This window comes from Phocoena phocoena, chromosome X (genome assembly GCF_963924675.1).
Source record: "Phocoena phocoena chromosome X, mPhoPho1.1, whole genome shotgun sequence".
Lineage (NCBI taxonomy): Eukaryota > Metazoa > Chordata > Mammalia > Artiodactyla > Phocoenidae > Phocoena > Phocoena phocoena.
The window spans coordinates 121,210,508-121,218,300 of NC_089240.1; the positions used below are offsets into that span (position 1 = coordinate 121,210,508).

General features: G+C 41.6%; 1 pseudogene; it reads left to right on the forward strand.

The window, feature by feature from the left end:
- Window positions 1-215: 215 nt before the first annotated feature.
- LOC136142280 (ubiquitin-ribosomal protein eS31 fusion protein-like) lies at window positions 216-4,273 on the forward strand (annotated as a pseudogene).
- The last annotated feature ends 3,520 nt before the right edge of the window (window positions 4,274-7,793 follow it).

The window sequence follows — 7,793 nt, forward strand, 5'->3', positions numbered from 1 at the left end:
GGTATGAAACTGGTATATTAGGGCTTTAGTAGAGGGGACAGTAGAAGCAGGAGGAGAGGTGGTCAGAGAGACTGGCATAAGCTTGACCATCTAAGTTTAGATTTTTTTCTACTGGCAATGGGAAGATAGTAGAAGAATGGCAAGTCTGACTTCTATTTTATAAGAGCCACACTCTCCTGAAGTACATAAATCAAAATTCAGAGTGTGGAAGAAACATGACCAGTTATCAGACGATTGTAACAGTCCAGGAGAGAGCTAACGATGGTTTACCTGGTTTGGTAGAGGGGGCTGTGGAGGAAGTGGACATGTCTGAGATGGAGTCAACACAGTTTGCTGATGGATTGTATACAGGGGTGAGAGCAAGGAGTCAAGAATGATCCAGGGCTTCCCTGGTGGCTCAGTGGATAAGAATCCGCCTGCCAATGCAGGGGACACGGGTTCGAGCCCTGGCCCGGGAAGATCCCACACGCCGCGGAGCAAATAAGCCCGCGCGCCACAACTACTGAGCCTGCGCTCTAGAGCCCACAAGCCACAACTACTGAAGCCCGCGCGCCTAGAACCTGTGCTCCACAACAAGATAAGCCACTGCAGTGAGAAGCCCGTGCACCGCAATGAAGAGCAGCCCCCGCTCGCCCCAACTAGAGAAAGCCTGTGCACAGCAACGAAGACCCAACGCAGCCAAAAATAAAATAAATAAATTTATTAAAAAAATACTTTAAAAAACAAAAAAGAATGATCCCAAGTTTTGCAGCCTGGGCAACCGGGTGAATGAAGACGCAGTCTGCTGAGACAGGGAACATCCCGAGCTCCTCTCTCTCCTGTGCAGGACTGTGCCTCACTCTTCTTCTCCCCACTGCTTATCACAGTGCCTGATAGACAAGTAGCGCCTGACAAATGCAAGTTGCAGAAACGGTCTGCTACATTTCCCACAGCAAAAATCATCCACAACATTTGAAATGTTCCCTGTGATCCTTTGGGCTTTAACTGAACTGAAACACAGATTCACTGTTTACTACAACGTTGTAAGAATGTGGGTTTTCCATTCTGTGGGCTTAAACTCTAGATGGCTGAAGGCCAAACAGGATTCTGTCCTCATACACGCATAACAAGGCCATGCATCACGCTCCTCTAGTGACGTACCTACTCAGGACCCAGGAACTCCTGAATAATGATAAACTACTCCAAGTGATGGTCTGAGGCTGCCAGAATGAGATATTCATGTGGGATTTTCATACATCTAGTTTAGTACAAAAATAAGTATGTGTAGAAAGAGGATGAAATTAACCACGATAAATTGTACACAAATAAGAAGACTCACCTACAAAGGACTTTAAGAGTAAATTAGGATATCTTCTAGTGTCATCTACTGCTTACTTCTTGAGATACAGAATGAGTCTAGTTGGTCTCTTTCACCGTTTTAATGATATGCATCCTTAAGATTAAAACACGAAGCTTTTTCAGTACAGCCATTATCTTGGCACCCACTCAGGGTAACGAAATTTCTTCCATCATTGGGTATAGGGCAGGATTCCTAGACCTCATCACTACTGACATTGGGGTTGGGTAATTCTTCATTGCAGGGGGCTGCCCCGTGCACTGTAGAATGTTTAGCAGCATCCCTGGACTCTACCCACTACATGCTAGTAGTAACCTCACTCCAACTGTGATATCCAAAAATGTCTCCAGACATTGCCAAATGTTCCCTAGGGGGCAAAACCGTCCTAATTGAGAACCTCTAGTACAGGGAAAAGGAATGAATATTCATACATTCATTTATTCATTCTATAAACTATTTGAATGCCTACCGAGAAGTAAGCAAGCCTCTGGGAATACACTGGGGGATGAAACAGATATGGTCTCTGCCGAAATGGAGCTTCCAGCAGAAAAGAGAAAGAGGCAACCAACAAGTACACAAATACATGCCTGCAATAAGTTTCCTTTGTTTTTTTTTTTTTTTTTTTTACAGTAGGTCCTTGTCGGTTATCTATTTTAAATATAGCAGTGTGTACATGTCAATCCCAAACTCCCAATCTATCCCTCCCCCTGCACCCTGCCCTCCCCACCGCCAGAACCTTAAGTTTGCTCTGTAAGTCTCTGAGTCTGTTTTGTAAGTTCATTTGTATCATTTTCTTTTAAGATTCCGCATATAAGCGATATCACATGATATTTGTCTTTCTCTGTCTGACTGACTTCACTTAGTATGATAATCTCCAGGTCCATCCATGTTGCTGCAAATGGCATTATTTCATTCATGCCTGCAATAAGTTTTATGAAAGAAAAGAAAAGGATGTCCTGGACAGGATAGTGAGGGATGGCATCTATGAAGAGGTGGCATTTAAACTGTGACCTGAAGAATGAGGAGAAGCCGGCCAGGGAAGAGTGGGAAGAGGAGTGTCTGAGTCCGAGAGAACAGCATGTGTGAAGCCCTTGCTATGACCCAGACAGTGTGCTGGTCCCACTCCACGCACATGTCGTTTAGGAAGGGCGCCCTAGGTCCTGGCTGCCCACAGCAATCCCATGTGCACATGTGGCCCTCTGATTATTCGGATGATGAATTAGACTGACACCTTACATTCAAATATTACAACATTTGAAGGGGATTTGGTTCCTCTCTCTATGCTACACATAGGCTTGCCTCAGAGATATTGCAAGTTTGGTTCTAGACCACTGCCATAAAGCGAATATGGTGATAAAGCAAGTCATGTGAATTCTTTGGTTTCTCAGTGCATACAAAAGTTATGTTTACACTGTACTGTAGTCTACTAAGTGTGCAATATCTCTCTGTCTAAAGAAAATGATGTTTGTACCTTAATTTAAAAATACTTTATTGCTAAAAAATGCTAACCATAATCTAAGCCTTCAGAGAGTTGTAATCTTTTTGCCTCGATGCTGGTGGCTGCTGACTGATCAGGGTGATGGTTGCCGAAGGCTGGGGTGGTCGTGGCACTTTCTTAAAATAAGACAACAATGAAGTTTGCTGCATTGATTGACTCTTCCCTTCACAAACGATTTCTCTGTAGCATGCAATGCTGTCTGATAGCATTTGACCCACAGTAGAACTTCTTTCAAAATTGGAGTCAATCCTCTCAAACCCTGCTGCTTTATCAACTAAGTTGATGTCATATTCTAAATCTTTGTTGTCATTTCAACAATCTTCACAGCATCTTCACCAGAAGTAGGTTCCATCTCAAGCCACTTTCTTTGCTCACCCATAAGAAGCAACTCCTCATCCATTAAGGTTTTATCATGAGATTGCAGCAATCCAGTCACATCTTCACGCTCCACTTCTAATTCTAGTTCTCTTGCTATTTCCACCACAAATGCAATAACTTCCTCCACTGAGGTCTTGAATCCCACAGAGTCATCCATGAGGGTTGGAATCAACTTCTTCCACACACCTGTGATTGTTGATATTTTGACCCCTTCACATGAATCACAGATGTGATCCCTTCCTTTCCAGAAGGTTTTCAATTTACTTTGCCCAGATCCATCAGAGAATCACTATCTATGGGCAGCTATAGCCTTAGGAAATGTATTCCTTAAATAGTAAAACTTGAATGTTGAAATGCCCTTGATCCATGGGCTGCAGAACGGATGTTGTGTTAGCAGGCAGGAAAACAACATGAATCTCCTTGTACATCTCCATCACAGCTCTTGGGTGACCAGGTGCTTTGTCAGTGAGCAGTAATGTTTTGAAATGATTCTTTTTTTCAGAGCAGTAAGTGGGCTTAAAATATTTAGTAGCCTGTGGGCCGGTGCGGCACCCTTTCTTTTGGATCCGCCATCTGCAGTGGCACCGCCGTCAGTTTGCAGATTTTCGTGAAGACCCTGACAGGAAGACCATCACTCTCGAGGTCGAACCCTTGGATACAACAGAAAATGTAAAGGCTAAGATCCAGGACAAGGAAGGAATTTCCCCTGACCAGCTAAGACTCATCTTTGCTGGCAAGCAACTGGAAGATGGACGTACTTTGCTTGACTACAACGTTCAAGAGGAGTCCACTCTTCATGTTGTGTTGAGACTTCGTGGTGGTGCTAAGAAGAGGAAGAAGTCTTACACCACCCCCAAGAAGAACAAGCATAAGAGAAAGAAGGCTAAGCTGGCTGTCCTGAAATACTATAAGGTGGATGAGAATGGCAAAATCAGTCGCCTTCGTCGGGAGCGCCCTTCAGATGAATATGGTGCTGGAGTTTTTATGGCCAACCAATTGACAGACATTACTGTGGCAAATGTTGTCTGACCGATTGTTTCAACAAACCAGAACACAAGTAACTGTATATTGGTTAATAAAAGACATGAACTAATGGAAATAAAATATTTAGTAAACCATGTTGTCAACAGATGTGCTGTCATCCAGGCTTTGTTGTTCCATTTATAGAGCACAAGGAGGGTAGATTTAGCATAATTCTTAAGGGCCCTAGGAGTTTCAGAATGGTAATTGAACATTGGCTTCAACTGAAAGTCACCAGCTACACTGACCCCTAACAGGAAAGTCAGCCTGTCCTTTGAAGCTTTGAAACTAGGCATTGACTTCTCCTATCTAGCTATGAAAGTCCTACATGGCATCTTCTTCCAATAGAAGGCTGTTTCGTCTCCATTGAAAATCTGTTGTGTAGTATAGCCGCCTTCACGAATGATCTTAGCTAGATCTTCTGGATAACTTGCTGCAGCTTCTATATCAGCACTTGCTGCTTCACCTTGCACTTTTATGTTATATATAAGGCTTCTTTCCTTAAACCTCGTGAGCCAAACTCTGCTAGCTTCAAACTTTTCTTCTTCTGCAGCTTGTTCACCTCTCTCAACCTTCACAGAATCGAAGAGTTAGGGCCTTGCTCTAGATTAGGCTGTGGATTAAAGGAATGTTGTGGCTGCTTTGACCTTTTATCCAGACCATTAAAACTTTCTCCAGATCAGCAATAAGGCTGTTTCACTTTCTTATCTTTTGTGTGTTCACTGGAGTAGCACTTTTATTTTCCTTCAAGAACTTCTCCTTTGCATTTGCAACTTGGTTAACTGTTTGGTGCAAGAGGCCTAGCTTGTGGCCAGTCTTGGATTTTAACATACCTTCTTCACTAAGCTTAATCATTTCTGGCTTTTGATTTAAAGTGAGAAATGTGTGACTCTTCCTTTCACACTTAGAGGTAATTGTAGGATTACCTATTGGCCTAATTTCAATACCGTTGTGTCTCAGGGAATAGGGAGGCCTGAGGGGAGGGAGAGAGTCGAGGAAATGGCCAGTGGGTGGAGCACTCAGAACACACACAACATTTATCGATTAACTTCCCTGTCTTATATGGGCACAGTTTGTGGCCCTAAAACAATGACAACACTAACATCACAGATCACTAATCACACATCACCATAACAAATATAATAATAATGAAAAAGTTTGAAATACTGCAAGGATTACCAAAATGTGACGGGGACATGAAGTGAGCAAATGCCATTGGAAAAACGGCGCCAACAGACTTCCTGGACACAGGGCTGCCACAAACCCTCAACTTGTTAAAAAAAAAAAAAGGTATCTGCAAAGTGCAGTAAAGTGAGCCCCATTAGGTTAAGTTCAAAAGTTAATAAGTGACAAAACCAGGATAATCTTATAAAATTGGTGTCCCACCTGACTCCAAAGTCAATGCTTTTAACTACTCTGCTTTAATGTCTCCCATAGGGAGGGGAAGGATGAAATAAGATAGAAGTACTAAGCAGATAGGAGACAGTAAAAGTGGAAGTGATAATGTGAAACACAATAAATATTGAAGAAATGATTTGCTTTGCAATGAGCTTAAAGCTGGAATTGGGATCACTGGAACCTGATGGCATGATGGCTCCAACAGGACCTGCAATCAAGTGTTCTTAGAAGATCAGAAGCAACTTCCTCACCAAAGTGGTTCTGGAGGACTATTCACAAAGCACGTGGTTGATGGTGGCATCAGCGTACAATAAAAGGAACCCTGCACAGAAGTCAGTTACAAAGGTTCAATTTTTGGCTAAGACACCTACTAGACATGGGACCTGAAGTGAGTTTCAACCACTGAGATTGTTTCCTCATCTCCATAATAGATATACGGGCACAAACCCTACCTAAATCAAGGTTCATCAAGAGACTCAAATAAGGTAATGCCTGTGAATGTGCTGTGTAAACTAGAAAGTACAATTTACCATTCTAGTAAAAGCAGGCTTTTAGATATATATATATATAGCCAATATTTTAATTTTTTAATTTAATTTTGTATTGAAGTATAGTTGATGTACAATATTATATGTTACAGGTATATAGTAGAGTAATTCACAATTTTAAAAATTATGCTCCATTTATAGTTATTATAAAGTATTGGCTATATTCCCTGTATTGTACAATATATCCTTGTAGTTTTTTTTTTTTTTTTTTTGGGGGGGGGGTTGCACTGCATGGCTTGTGGGATCTTAGTTTCCTGACCAGGGATTAAACCTGGGCCCTCAGCAGTGAAAGTGTGGAGTCCTAACCACTGGACCACCATGGAATTCCCTCCTTGTAGTTTATTTTATACCTAATAGTTTGTACTTCTTAATCCCCTACCCCATCTTGCCTGTCCTCCGTTCCCTCTCCCTACTGGTAACCAGTAGTTTGTTCCCTATATCTGTGAGTCTGCTTCTTTTTTCTTATATTCACTAGTTTTATTGTATTCTTTAGATTTCACATATAAGTGTTAACATACAGTATTTGTCTTTCTCTGTCTGACTTATTTTACTTTGTGTAATGCCCTCCAAGTTCATCCATGTTGCTGCAAATGGCAAAATTTCATTCTTTTTTATGGTGGAGTAGTATTCCATTGTATATATATATATATATATATATACCACATCTTCTCTATCTATTCATCTGTTGATGGACACTTAGGTTGCTTCCACATCTTGGCAACTGTAAATAATGCTGCTATGAACACTGGGGTGCATGTATCTTTTCAAATTAGTGTTTTTGTTTTTTTCAGATATATACCCAGGAGTGGAATTGCTGGGTCATATGGTAGAAGGAAATAAAAGGAATCCAAATTAGAAAGGAAGAAGTAGGGCTTCCCTGGTGGCGCGGTGGTTGGGAGGCCGTCTGCCGATGCAGGGGACGCAGGTTCGTGCCCCGGTCCGGGAAGATCCCACATGCTGCGGAGCGGCTGGGCCCGTGAGCCATGGCCGCTGAGCCTGCGCATCCAGAACCTGTGCTCCGCAGTGGGAGAGGCCACAACAGTGAGAGGCCCACGTACCGCAAAAAAAAAAAAAAAAGAAAGAAAGGAAGAAGTAAAACTGTCACTATTTGCAAGTGACATGATACTATACATAGAACATAAAGATGCCACCAGAAAACTACTAGAGCTCATCAATAAATCTGATAAAATCGCAGGATACAAAATTAATATACAGAAATCTGTTGCATTTCTATACACTAATAATGAACTATCAGAAAGCGAATTAAGGAAACAATCCTATTTACCAACACCTCAAAAAGAATGAAATACCTAGGAGTAAACCTAATTAAGGAGGCAAAATAATTGTACCCTCAAAACTATAAGATGCTGACGAAAGAAACTGAAGATGACACAAACAGATGGAAAGATATACCATGTTCTTGGATTGGAAGAATCAATATTGTTAAAATGACCACACTACCCAAGGCAATCTACAGATTCAATGCAATTCCTTCAAAATACCAATGACATTTTTCACAGAACTAGAAAAATTTAAAAATTTGTATGGAAACACAAAAGCCCCTGAATAGCCAAAAGAATCTTGAGAAAGAACAGAGCTGGAGGAATCATGCTCC